This window comes from Pan paniscus, chromosome 9 (genome assembly GCF_029289425.2).
Source record: "Pan paniscus chromosome 9, NHGRI_mPanPan1-v2.0_pri, whole genome shotgun sequence".
NCBI lineage: Eukaryota > Metazoa > Chordata > Mammalia > Primates > Hominidae > Pan > Pan paniscus.
Genome location: NC_073258.2, coordinates 93,192,107 through 93,207,031, shown reverse-complemented (window position 1 = coordinate 93,207,031; position 14,925 = coordinate 93,192,107). Strand labels below are relative to the sequence as shown.

General features: G+C 41.5%; 1 protein-coding gene and 1 pseudogene across 3 annotated transcripts in view; one reads left to right on the top strand and one right to left on the bottom strand.

Moving 5' to 3' along the window:
- The window catches only part of FAT3 (FAT atypical cadherin 3), a 679,183-nt gene that overhangs the window by 559,100 nt on the left and 105,158 nt on the right, over window positions 1–14,925 (bottom strand). The window lies entirely within an intron of this gene.
- LOC103785291 (NADH dehydrogenase [ubiquinone] 1 beta subcomplex subunit 11, mitochondrial-like) lies at window positions 3,925–6,302 on the top strand (annotated as a pseudogene).

Genomic DNA, 14,925 nt, shown 5'->3' with positions numbered 1-14,925 from the left:
GCAGATTACACTTCACAGCCAATGAGGTGAATGAGAGAACAATTAAGGGGCCAGGCATCAGTTGACTGTGCAAAAGATGACAGCAACCCTACAGCCTTAAGCCACTTAACACTCTGACATCTCCACTCTCATCCCCTCCACAGCACTCCTGCTACAACCAACCAGCCACTTAGCTGAAACCTACACAAATCCTAGCCCTGCAGAAACACTTCAATGCCTTTCCCATGCTTTCAGGATAATAAAGACCAAAACTGACAAGGCTGTGGCTGAAAAGGTTCTGCCAAATTTGAGCCTGGCTTTTTTTTTTTTTTTGAGATGAAGTCTTGCTCTGTTGCCCAGGCTGGAGTGCAGTGGCACCATCTCCACTCACTGCAAGCTCTGCCTCCCAGGTTCACGCCATTCTCCTGCCTCAGCCTCCCGAGTAGCTGGGACTACAGGGGCCCGCCACCACGCCCGGCTAATTTTTTGTATTTTTAGTAGAGACGGGGTTTCACTGTGTTAGCCAGGATGGTCTCGATCTCCTGACCTCGTGATCACCCGTCTTGGCCTCCCAAAGTGCTGGAATTACAGGCTTGAGCCACCGCGCCTGGCCCCTGGCTTCCTGTTTGGCTTATCTCAAACCACTCTCTGCTTTCCAGTGACACTGGCCTTTTTTTGATCCTAGTAGAGCATGTCCCACCTCAGGAGTCTGCACATTTTCCAAGTTCAGCTGGCTTCCCCTTCCCTGATTTCCCATCATAAAAACATGCACAGAGTCACTGCAGCTTCCATATTCCTCAGGACAGATTTATGTCATCTCCACAATTAGGTCTGGCCCCTGTCATGTGTCCTCAGAGCACACAGAACATTTCATTTGCAATACTTACTATTATTCTAAATATATTTTAGTAAGACTATTTGACTAATATCTGTTACTCCAACTTGACTATAAACCGAATGAAGAAAGGCACTTTCTCTTTGGACATCAGTTACCCCACACAAAACGTACATACTACTGGGCACATAGTAGGTGCTCAATAAATATTTGTTGTGTAATGAACTACAAATGTCTTATGAAACTCCAAGAAAACATAGGATTAGATCAGTGTTTTCCCATAGAGTAAGGGGCAATTTTGACCCCCATGGGACATTTGGCAATCTCTATAGACATTTTTTGTTATCACAATGAGAATGATGTTGCTGGCATCTAGTGGGTATAGGCCAGAGATGCTACTAAATGTCCTACCTAGGACAGCCCCCAAAACACAGAACTTACATGCCTAATATGTCAATATTGTTGAAGTTGAGAAACCCTAGATTAGCGGAACTAATTCAACTACATTGGGAAGGATAGAGCCAATGATATATTAATAGAAAAAAACAATTCCCAAAAGGAATTTTTACATAGCTGAGGCACTGCATAGAGCTCTTCTGCTGCCATTGAGAGGTTCTGGGGATCATGCTCCATGCAAGGTCAGCTCTGCATGGCTGAGGTTAGAAACTGGGTTCCCTTCCACTGGAGCTGGGATGACTTCCATCCCTACAATGTAAACCTGACTGGGTTCTGAGGTCCCCACCCACAACAGAGAATTAATGATCCATCACCTCTTGGTGGTAGAACCAAGATTTCTCCAGGAACTGTTCGCATGTAGCAAGGCCATCAGTCAACCTTGACAGCTAGAATCCCCGTTTGTTCCCAAGGACTAATGTTCTCTAGTTTTTGGCCAACCTGACTCGTATCTCACTCTTTACAGACGCATTTATTCTGCCAACAAAATCAAGACCCCAGAAGACTAATCTTCTCAAGTCAACACAGGGCCACCTCTCCAGAGGCTTGCATAATTTTCTCTGCATGACTACCAAGACCACAGCCTCCCAGGCCTTCAAGTGGCCTCACTTTTCCATGGCTTTGAGGAAATCATTTTACTCTGCAGCATGGTTTACGAGGCAGCGGCTGTCAAATCCTGCCCTGCATTGTGAAATCAAGCACAATCCCCATAATTCTACCCCAAGCTACAATAACCTAAACAGATTTTAAATGCCTCTCCTTAATATCAACAGCTTCTGCAAAGGAAATAGGATCATTGCTTTGACAAGCCTTAAACTAAGAAGCCTCATTCCATGTAGGTAAGTAGATAGTTTTCTTCTAGGCCACCCCTGAGTATATGTTGTTAAAAACCAAGTGTACATGTTGCCACTAATTATGTAATACAAATAAATAGTTTACACAGCATATGTAAACTGTGAAATGGGGAAAGCAGCAATTTTGAGCATCCACAGCAGATGTTTAGGGCAGCTGTACAGGGAAGCTGACAAGAATTTAGATGAAATTTATTTTAATGTCCCACAAGAGTCAGGGAAAGTTTGTTTAACCTTTACCAAACTATTCCACCCAAGGAGTTCAGATCTGAATTTTCTTTTAGAATAGATTTCTATTGTTGTGTTTAACATGCCTTTCCTATTTCCTCGTTTTAAAAAAAAAAATCTAAAGAAGAGGCTCTAGTGATTTGACCATTATGAACAAATGTCATTCAGCCACTACAAATGTAAGCCCAGAAACGTGCTTTTCAATGCCCATGATTTGGCAACAAATGTTATAAGAGTAAATGATATTAATAAGGAATTTAGCAACAGAAAAGCTTGTACAACAAGTACTTCGAGGTTTGAACTTGAATAATCCAATAGACTATACTACTGTTTTCAAGAACTACTTTCCGTCAAGTGCGGTGGCTTACGCCTGTAATCCAGCACTTTGGGAGGCCGAGGCAGATGGATCACCTGAGGTCAGGAGTTCGAGACCAGCCTGGCCAACATGGTGAAACCCTGTCTCTACTAAAAATACAAAAATTAGCCTGGTGTGGTGGCAGGCAGCTGTAATCTCAGCTACTTGGGAGGCTGAGGCAGGAGGATGGCTTGAACCCAGGAGGCAGAGGTTGCAGTGAGCTGAGATCTCACCATTGCACTCCAGCCTGGGCAATGAGAGGGAAACTCCATCTCAAAAAAAAAAAAAAAAAAAAACTGTTTTCCAGATCAAAAAGAAAAATGTTAGCTCCCAGCCTTATGTGGCTTAACAATACCATCCTTCCATTACTTTTATGTTTTTGGGAGAAAGAACAAATGATAAAATTGGCAAAAAAGTACTTAGACTAAATGTCCTGAACCAGAAATTCGGGTATCAACTACCCTTTGCCTCACACATATTTCTGCAAGATCAAGTACCAGGCATTAAAGAAATATTTGTTGAATTGGGAAACAGTGTAGCAAATAGCTAACACAGAATAAGTTCTTACCAGGTTGCAAGATCTTACACATCATTGCTATGTTATCTAAGCTAACTTAAAGGTTTGTGTTTCTAGAGTCAGGGATGTTAAGAGGCAGGAACTTCAGTGGATGTTTACAGCAGCAGCCTCACCAGGGAAGTAAAACAATGCTTCTGAGGGCTGAGTATATGTCACACAGGCTGGCGGATGGCAACAATAAAATGAGGGTCCAAGCCCCAGACCAAAAGTAAGTGGTTATAATACTATTATATTTTAAAAGGGTTTTAATGGAAGACCAAAGAACATGCTTATTTGCCATCCTCTCACAGAATCTTAGATGAAAGTCATATAGCCTAGGACTCTACTTCTCCTACTCGAGTTTACTTGGATTCAACATTTCACTACCAGACCATCAAGAAAAATTATCTGATAGTTTCAGATTATTTGATTTTGTTAATCAAATACCTTCTGGTTATTTGGTTTTATTAAAAATGGCCAAAAAATTCAGTTCTGTTCTAGGCCATCATAATATTGATCTCTCCACTAAGTAAACATGAAGCAGATAAATTAATTATTTGTATAATTTTGTCCTTTACAGTTCATGTAAAGGCATCAAATCTTTATCATCTGTATTATAAAATCCACAGAGTCTATAGGAGTTGGAGACCCTGTAGGACTATCTGTCATGGCAGTTGGGCTGTTAAGTTTGAGCGCTCCCGGTCTTTTGGCGGCAGTGGCGACGCAAAGGCTCTTGGCCACCCACGTCTGCTGGGAATCCAGCTTCTCCAGGACTGTGGTCGCCCTGTCTGCTGTGGTGGGAAAACAGCCCCCAGAACTGACCGTACATTGGCAGGAGGACCCAGATCCTGAGGACAAAAACTTCTATGAGAAGAACCCAGACTCCCATTGCTATGACAAGGACCCCATTTTGGACATCTGGAACATGTGAGTTGTCTTCTTCTTTGGCATCTCCATTGTCCTGGTCCTTGGCAGCACCTTTGTGGCCTATCTGCCTGATTACAGGATGCGAGAGTGGGCCCACTGCAGAGCTGAGATGCTTGTGAAATACCGAGAGGCCAAATACCTTCCCATCATGGAATCCAACTGCTTCGACCCCAGCACGATCCAGTTGCCAGAGGATGAGAACTGACCAGTTGCTGAGTGGAGCTCAAGAAGCACCACCTTCCCCAACCCTTGCCTGCCATTCTGACCTAATTAAAGGGGCTGAAAGTCTGAAAAAAAAATCCATAGGAGTCAATGCATACCAATCTGATGTTTTTGAAACTTTGGACTTTGTTGTGTCTGTTTGATTTTGGGATTGATTTTGGAATAATTGTCCTACTATATCTCCTTCTTCCTTCTCCACTGATTCCATTTTAATTTCATTTTCAATTTCCTTTTATAACATGTTCATAATTGATGTGACACACAGTGTCCCCTTGATCCTAGACTAGGGCCACCTCAAAACCACTAACCTACAACTGCAAAAAAAAATGTGCATATACTTAACATTACTGAACTGTACACTTAAAAATGGCTAAGATGGTCAATTTTACATGTTTCTTTTTTTACACAATTCAAAATAAAAAATATATATATATGTTTCTAAATAAGCCTTCTTTAGGGATGGTACTTTTAAGGTTTTTTATGTAAGGTGCAGAACACCTGAGCTTTACAGCAGAGCCACAATATTTTTGGAATGAAAGTGGGAGGGAGTAGCTATTGACTACATAATTTCATACAATTACCTCACTTAAACCCAAGGACATGCACAATAATTACAATACATCACCTTCTGTCCATCATCTAATTGATTGCAAAACTCTTGCCTGTCAAGAAAGCCACTTAACCTAAATAACAAGTCAAAGAGTGAAACCTTCAATTTGAAATCATTTAGGAACTTTGAATACATTCGGTGTCTAAGTCAGGAGGGAAAGATTGGTGGGGATTATTTTTCCCTTTTTTTTTTTTTTTTTAACAAAAACAAGTGTTTAGGTTTCTCATGTAGACCAACAGAAGATAGATCTAACACATAAGATGGGGACAAATGGACTACAGGTAACTCCCAAAGATACTCAAAGTCAGCAGAGGACAAAGATGGTTTCATGTCTAATGTTCCTGCTGCGGCATCATCAAACATTGTGGTGACATCATCAGACTTTTAATGTAGTAAGCATTTCTCCTTTGTAATATATGCAGAGCTCATCAAGATCCTGGTGACACCAGTCCCTTCTGGATAAGAATTTCCACAGGTATAATCAATGGTGAACACGCAGGGCAGTGCCTCCAGCCTGACATTCCCTCACGTAAGCCTAATTTAATTGTGGCCAATTCTTATCTGAGTCAGCTCTTCACCCATAGAAGAGAGAAACTCTGAACAGGTTTCACATATGCTGGCCTGGGGCTGTTTCAACTGGCATCTTCCATAATTGAGGCAGCTATCTTTTCTCCTCCAGGTAGGGTTTCCACATTCTACCAGGGAAAGAATGATAAGCTAGACATGAATGAATGGCATTATTTGCAAGTGGGGTGTGCCCTCCTAACTCATGGGCAGAATCACTTCTTTGTTGACAGTATTTTCTGGAATCCCACTATAGATGATTAAAATTAAAAAGAAAGAAAGAAAAAAAAAACCCTAGGCAATAGATCAGTCTCTTTTGTAGAAGGTATAAAATGGATCCTGATAAAAGCGGAACCTGTCAAGTCATAAGGCATAATTCATTAAATTTTAATTTTGTTAAAATTAAAAATGCATTACTCTTACTTTTAAAGATCTACCAAATGGAATGATGTTATTCTCCCTTTTTATTGAAACAGGGTCTCAGTCTTTCACCCAGGCTGGAGTGCAGTGGTGCAATCATGGATGGCTGCAGCCTTGACTCCCAGGCTCAAGGGGTCCTCCCACCTCCACCTCCTGAGTAGCTGGGACCACAGGTGCATGCCACCACACCTGGCTAATTTTCGTATTTTTAGTAGACACAGGGTTTTGCCATGTTGCCCAGGCTGATCTCAAACTCCTGGGCTCAAGCAATCCACCTGCCTCGGCCTCTCAAAGTGCTGGGATTACAGGGTGAGCCACCACACCCAGCCTCCCCCTTTAAGTCATTAGTCTCCGTTCTTCATGATCTCACTTTAAATGAGAAGACATGGCAAAATGTAAATATTTGAATACTGGTCAACTACATTGCTTACCAATTCAATTTTCACCCTCAATTTTCTCACTAACTGTAATCTATTTAAACTGAGGAGAAAATGCAAAAGTTTTTCTCCCTTTTAGCTTTTGTTGAGGGGGAGGGGGAATCAAAGAAGGGCCTTGATTAAAGAGATGTTTTAGGAAGAGTATAAATGCTTTGTAGCTCCTGTGTATGAGATATAACTGAGGAGAGTACCAAACATCCCGCCCTTCCTTCAAAAATGCCTTGGTACTGTTTTCATGGAGAAAAAAAAAATACTTTTAAGGTAAGATGTATATTTATGAGGCAGAAGTAGAGAGAATGATAATTTGAACATAATTAGAGCTTATAAAAAAACTTCCATGTTTTTTCTAGTTTTTGATCAAGGCTAGAATCTGGAGAATTCTGATTATGTTACAGGACTTGCAGCTTCAAATTCTCCACCAAATAAGGGGATTCTGAGAGAAAACACACTTGTATAGAGAAGAGAAGAAGGCAAGGTGCAGAGAGACAGCTGGACAGACACTGATGACTTACTAAACCTCCCTCTTGGTCCCAGGTCCCAGGGCCAGCTGCTGCTTTACTTGAATCCTTGACTCTCTTATACTAGAATTTCAATGATTCCAGGGTAAGTCAGAGAATTAAATTACTAATATGACTTAAGGAGAATCTGAAACACACAGGAATCACTATTATAATAAACATTTGTAACTTTACAAAGGATCAGACCAATGGTGCTGAAGCCCAAATACCATTAACATGATTCCACATGTGGAATTGCAAAGCAGTTGAATGACCTAAGACAGCTATTTGACCTCTTCATTCCTCCCCAGTCATTTGGGTAGGACTTATAAGTATCTGGCCTTCTATTCTGCTGATTTTCAGCTTGCTATCCAGTTTTTATACATAAAAATATGGTGCTTGGGTTCTTGGCATGACCTTGGAGCCATCGATTATCTAAAATTTCTACTTTTTTAACGCTGAGATCACTTAAACCCCACTGTTGTTAAGTACACTGGTTCTGTAACTCAATTTAATTCAGCCAACATTTATGAAATACCTAGCAGAGATCAACTTCAAGGAACTTAAGGGAGGGAAAATACTAACATAACATAGCAAATACTATAAAGCAAGGAAACAAAGGGCTATGAGGACACAGAGCAGGGACTAATTGCTGTGTAGGAGCAAGAAAATGGAGGTACTCTATGGAATAGAAGGCAATAAATAGTATCTTACTAAGTGCCTACCAATTGCCAGATATTGTAATCATGTATGCCTTAAATACATTATTTTATTTTATTCTCACAATAAACTCGGTGGGTATCATTATCTCCATTTTATGGATGGTAAAACTGAGTTTTAAGGGTGCCCAAGGGAGAGAATACAGTCATGGGTTTTTAGTTTCTGTTTCTGGTTGGGCCAGTAAAGCCCCTTCCTCAACCCTCTCTTCTGCTTATCACTAGAGACAGAACCCAAAAACCATGTCTTCAAGCTGCTAAAAGCCTAAAACAAAACAAAACAGAACAACAACAACAAAATAAGGCAGGTTAGACAAGCTTGGTTAATTAAGGTATTTGGCTTATGTTCTCATTCATATGTGGTAGAGCTATAATTCCAACTTAAGTGTATTTAATTCCAATGCCTAGGCTCTTACCCACCATGTTATTATGCTCTCATCTGAGGTGGATCACAGAAGACAGAAACAATTCTAATGATTAACTGGAATCTTTTTGGCCCGAAATCCAGATGGAGCAGAGGAAGTAAAAACACAGATGTGGGAAAGTGCAAGAACTGTCTGAGAAAGAATCAGTGACCCAGTATAGTTCAACTGGAGGAAGCTCATACACAGGGTGAACAAAGCACAAGCCCTAAATGTCAAAATGAAGACCATGAACTTTAAACTTGGGCACTTCAGGAGCCCCCTCCCTACCTGCTTTTTCCTTTAATGATCAGGTTAGCACCATGATGGAAGAGCTGCTTCAGGAAAATGATGGCTCTTGTAGCTAACATGTGTGAGATATAATTGAGGGGAGTAGATAGATAAGAAGCAGAAGGATTTGATAAGGAACCCTAAACTGAAAAAGGCTATCTTAAGAAAATATCATGGCCCTTTAGTCAAGTTAATTTATCCCAGCTTTAGTACTTTATATATGTATTATTGTTTAATGTATTATTTTTCCACTTACAAATCCCCATGATTATATGCCAAAACTATTTTTAGTCAACAAATTTTCTAAATGAGTGGGTATCAAGAACATAGGCCAGAAAATTCCATTTAAAAAACAAGAAAATCTGAGTTCCAATTCAGTTTTTCATTTACTTTAGATTACATTGTGTTAGGACATTCACAAAGCCAAAGACAAGAAGGTTAGTACCTCAGTTCTGGAGTATCTAAGTCCATGATAAAGGAAAAGAAGTCAGGATGTGGTTTTATAGCCACTTTGTAAGAAAGAAGGTCAGCTGCTTCCAAAACACCCATGACAGACACTTTAATAAGAAGGGGTTTACTGCTAAAATAACACTCCACACCTGCCCTGAGGGGCTATGTTTAGTGTCATTTTACCATTATCTGCATTTCATGTGCTTCTGCCACAAGCCTTTATTTTGTTAAACAAACTATAATATATGACCTGCCTGAAGAGAAAATATTTATTCAGATCAGAAAAGGACTTTTAATACCTCAGAGAGGTTTTCATGAAACTCTCATTTAGAAAAAAAAAAAAGAAGAAATAAAACATACCTTATATGCACTGCATTTCATTATCTATTCAACCACAGACAATACTTAACTGTGCAATAGCAGCGCTAAATCATGTTAAATTACTCTTGATCTACCACATCTTAAAGATAGGCTGAAATTTATCTCAAACAGCCATCCTAATTATATATTTTATCTGACATGATAAAGTATTTCATTACAGGTTTTATTTTCTTAACATTTAAACAACTGTGTATAGCATTAAATAACATCTGAAAAGCTGTAAATGTTTCTCTCTCTCTCTCTCACACACACACACACACCCTTTATTCCTGTCAATTTCCCTAACAAGAAATCCCTTCCTTTACTCCATTACCATAATTTGCAAACTAAAGTCAATATGAACTCATTAAAATACTTCACATTATTCAATATTTGTTGTGTTTATCAGGTATTTAAAGCCTTTCCTTCCAAAGTGCTAATATTCTAAAAAATAAAACAATTACACATTTTGTAGGCATAATAGCAATATTCAAATGAATATTTACCCAAATAAATAATAATGAAGCAATAAAGTACTCCATTTATTTGCATATTTTTGTCCATCACCCAACACAATGCCCTTAGAGTTTATTAAAAACTCAAAACCCACGCAATAGAGCTGAAGGAACTACACTCAGAACATGAAGACCTGAGTTGTACTTCTGTTTGTCTTGGGACCCTGGGCAAAACACTTAAACTCTCTGACTTTGCTCCTTCTCCCCAACCTCACAGAGCTATTTATAAAATCATGTTCCTGAAAGCATCCTGAAATTTAATGTATAAACTATCTTTCATTGTACCGCTGAGGAAGCCAAGGACAAGACAATGAAAATGTCTTGCTCAGAGTTAAAAGGCAGAGGGCAACAGATAGCTCTGCTAGATTCTCCAACAGGCAGGCAAACTGTTAGGACATGAATAAAGCAGAGAGGGGGATAGGGCAGCTTCCATGGATTAATGCCAAATTCTGCAATCATAAAATCTAGAAACACACTATTTTAGTTTCAACATACATGGAGTTTTGTAATATTTCAAAAAGGTCTCATTTTGTTTTGACTTACATAGATGGGCACATTATCATCTTTCAATGTTTAGTGCATCTGAAGGTCTTAAACAGTCTCTAGGAAGAGAATGTTTTTGCTTCAGTTCTCTTTCCACTACATTTCAACTGTTTTTGGGTTTGTCTGTTAGCTTTCTTCTCATGCTAAGTGTTGCAACCTTCACTTTAAAAATGTAAAGTCATTTCAATGTTTGACTTTAAAAACTTGCCTGATTTCTAATGACTGTGAAAAACATTCAAATAAAGCTGAAGTGTACTAAGTACAGGTCAAATCTTCCTCTGGTATCACCCAGTGTGCAAACTTCATTCCTCCCCGACAGTTTCTTACTGCAGAAACTGTCAAGGTTTCTGACTCATTGATTGGTAAGGCAAGCTCCCAAAGGCTTGGAAAAAGCTAACAAGCTAGAACTGGAGAGAGGGTTTTTTTGTTTGTTTTCGGTTTGGGGGTTTTTTTGGCATTCAGCAACAGCTTCTCTTTTGCAACCTGTTCAGAACTCCTTGCATGAAGCTCCCAGGCTATCACAAAAGAGCTGGTGCTTGTGCAACCATTACCCTCTGTTTACTGTCTCAGACAAGAAACAAAGAAAGATAGGCGCCCAGCAACAGAAGTGTAGCAGGAAGAATTTAGGTTGGCCCCCAACTTTCAGAAGCTGAGGTTAAAACAAGTTAGCTAACAGGGGCAGTTTTCTTTCAGCAACTCCTTGAACCCTCAGGACTCAGCAGGCTTGAGGTTTTAACAACTTTTATGGATGTATGAATGCAGAAAGGAGAACGACTAGCGCCTCCTCAGGAACTGCCTGCCGAGATCTCCTTACCATTGAGTTCTCCAAGGCTCAGCTTTTGGAAATGTGAGTTCTGGAAAAAATTCAGAAGTCACAGGCCTTTGTGGCAGGTAGGTGACAATGTGGACTTAAGGCACAAGTCTAAAAGCACAAATGCCTGTCTCTATCCTGCCCTTCCTCTACCCAAATTGAGGAGTGGGGAGACTTTTTGATATCCAATCTGGAATTCCAGTATTTTAATTTGAGCAGGTGCCGAAGAAACACAGAAGCACTATGAGATTCTAACAGAGACATTTATACCCCAACTCTACGTATTGCAGTTAAATTTGGAGAACAGTTCAGTTCTCTGTGATCAGCAAGTCTCTGCTTAGTGTTTTCTCTATGCACAGCACCTTGTTAGCTGGACACGGGATAAACAGTGACAATGTGATGGTTGCCTTAGAAAACTTAACTCACCACACCACCCTTTACCATATGAAAAATGCAATTCAAATTTCTCTTCCAATGTCATATTTCTTTAAAATGTATTTACAATGCCAGATGCTTCAGGGCACAATGAGTCAAGTTAAAAATTTTACTCCTCTCAGAAAAACTTGACCTATATCAGAAAGAAATCCAAAAAAAAAGGTTCCCAATCACTTACAGCACTAATATGTTTTAAAATCTTTGCCATCTGTACAAGGTTTTCCAAATTATTCAGGTAATTTTAAAATGTACTACCTAGCTTTTTCTTCACTGCAACTCCTTAAAGTAGGCATTATTCCTCATTTTTACAGATGGGGAAGCTGAAGCTCAACGAGGTTAAGACTTGGGCAAATCAATCAGCTCTTATGGTCCCAGAGCAAGGACTCACAGCACAGGTTTCTGGTTCACAGTGGCCTGCATTACTATAGACACCAAACAAAATTACTTCAGCTATACTTCAAGACAGAGAAGGCAAGCATTAATACTGAAGAGGTTTGTTCCTCTTCAGTAGATTTTAAGTTATAATTGGTTTAGTGAAAATTTAATCTTGGGAAATTTCTTTTGAGAAAATTTTTGAACACCCTTTGTGACATGTCAGGCATTTATGTGTGGCTGTTCCCCCCTGACAGAGGCCTAGCCTGGCTCAGGGAATAGGCTAAGCCCAAGGTTCCCTCAATAATCTCCCCTCTGACCTTTGGGAGTGAGAGGTGACAGCATGCTGGCAGCCCTTGCAGCCCTCGCTTGATCTCAGTGCCTCCTCAGCCTCGACCTCCGCGTCTGCTCTGGCCATGCTGGAGGAGCCCTTCAGCCCGCCACTGCGCTGTGGTGGCCCCTCTCTGGGCTGGCAGAGGCCCGGAGCCAGCTCCCTCTGCTTGCGGGGAGGTGTGGAGGGAGAGGCGCGGGCGGGAACCGGGTCTGCGCGCTGTGCTCGCGGGCCAGCCGGAGTTCCGGGTGGGTGTGGGCTCCGCGGGCCCCGCACTAGGAGCGGCTGGCCAGCACAGCCGGCCCGGGGCAGTGAGGGGCTTAGCACCCGGGCCAGCAGCTGAGGATGGTGCGCCGGGTCCCCCAGCAATGCCAGCCCGCCCGCGCTGCACTGGAATTCTCGCCCGGCCTCAGCTGCCTCCCCGCGGGGCAGGGCTCGGGACCTGCAGCCCGCCATACCCGAGCCTCCCCCTCCTCCTCCCCCCGCCCGCCCCCCCCGCCCCCCCCGCCCCCTCCGCTCCTGCGCAGCCGGAGCCTCCCAGACGAGGCAAACCCCCTGCTCCCCAGCGCCCGTCCCATCCACCGCCCAAGGGCTGAGGAGCGTGGGCGCACCGCATGGGACTGGCGGGCAGCTCTGCATGTGGCCCCAGTATAGGATCCACTAGGTGAAGCCAGCTGGGCTCCTGAGTCTAATGGGGACTTGGAGAACCTTTACCAGTCAGCACTCTTGTGTCTAGCTCTAGGTTTGTGAACACACCAATCAGTGTTCTGTGTCCAGCTAATCTGGTGGGGACTTGGAGAACTTTTATGTCTAGCTCAGGGATTGTAAATGCACCAGTCAGCACTCTGTGTCTAGCTCAAGGTTTGTGAATGCACCAATCAGCACCCTGTGTCTAGCTCAAGGTTTGTAAATGCACAATCAGCACTCTATCAAAATGGACCAATCAGCTCTCTGTAAAACAGACCAATCAGCTCTCTGTAAAATGGACCAATCAGCAGGATGTGGGTGGGGCCAGATAAGGGAATAAAAGCAGGCTGACCCAGCAAGCAGTGGCAACTAGTTCAGGTCCTGTTCCATACTGTGGAAGCTTTGTTCTTTCGCGCTTTGCAATAAGTCTTGCTGCTGTACACTCTTCGGGTCCACACTGCCTGTATGAGCTGTAACACTCACTGCGAAGGTCTGCAGCTTCTCTCCTGAGGCCAGCGAGACCACGAACCCACTAGGAGGAAGGAACAACTCCAGACGCACCGCCTTAAGAGCTTAACACTCACCGCGAAGGTCTGCAGCTTCACTCCTGAAGCCAGCAAGACCACGAACCCACCAGAAGGAAGAAACTCAGAACACATACAAACATCAGAAGGAACTCCGGACACACTGCCTTTAAGAACTGTAACACTCACCGCGAGGGTCCGCAGTTTCATTCTTGAAGTCAGTGAGATCAAGAACCCACCAATTCCAGACACAGGAGGACCACATCCTTCATATCCTGATATCCTTTTCTGTTCCCTTTCATGGATATAAAGTTATTTTCAGCCATCTCAAAATAGATGAAAAAGATCACAAGTGATTCTTTTCAGCTGCTTTGCAGACAACCATCCTCCTAACCTAAGAATCTAAGATCTGTTTGTTTTCTAAGAAAGACTTTCTTAGGATGAATTTCTTCTACATGCATCTTTTCCTGACCTCATTGCTTCTACAAGCAATCCTCCAAGCTGAGTATGTATGTGTGTTCCCTAAGTCAGTTTGACACTCATATTATTTGAATACATTTACCATTCTTTCTGCTGGCTTCCCATTCTGCATTGGAAACATGTGAATCTGCTTACTGGTGAGTTAAATTAAATATAAATTCCAAAATCCAGCCGGCATGTGGGGCATTGCTGCACTCTGACAAACCCTCTTCATCTCAGGATGTTTCTCCTTGTAAGGATCTTCTTGTTCATCAGGGTTGTTCTCTTGCACCATCTACTGAGGAACCAGTTCAAATGACTGACTCACTCTCTCATGAACCATCACACTCTGGTGAACTGGGCCTGAAACACACCTTGATGAATTTAAAACAGGAGCATGCTCTAGTTTACAGCTTCTAAGAGCTTGGGAAAATTGCTGCAGGGGATGCCTGTGCCAGATAGATAGTTTGGGTCACCAATTCCTCCCTGAATGGGTCTCCAGATCAGAAAAAACATCACTAGGAGTTCACTTGGTTTTCCCACTAAATTTTATATCTTATTTTTCTCCTAAACTAATTGTTAACTATTGGAACTTCACAGCAAAATTAGAAGTCTACCTGGAGTCATACAAAAATCAAGAATACACTAAAACAAAAGCAAAAAACCTTTCTGAAAGAAAAACATTTGATAATATTTCTATAATCCTGGCAGAGGAGAAGTCTTCCTTATAGAAGCCCTAAAGAAAAAAACTAACAGATTTGACTACATATAAAATAAAAAGCTCTGAGCAGAAAAACATACTGCAAACAAAATTAAAAGACAAACTAGGAAAAAGCCTTTTCAACATCTATAACAAAGAGCTAAAGTCCCTAATAAATAAAGAGCTCTTATTAAATAAAAACTAAGTGGAACACAAATAGCTTTAAAAAATTTGGGACAAGGATAGGAACTACACCTTCACAGTAGTGTGTCTTCACAAAGAGAAAAAAAAAATTCTATAAAAAGATGTACATATTCCAGTGACTAGCAGAATGTAAACTTAATTAACAGCCTACCTGAGGCTGGGTAATTTATAAAGGAAAGAAGTTTATTTGGC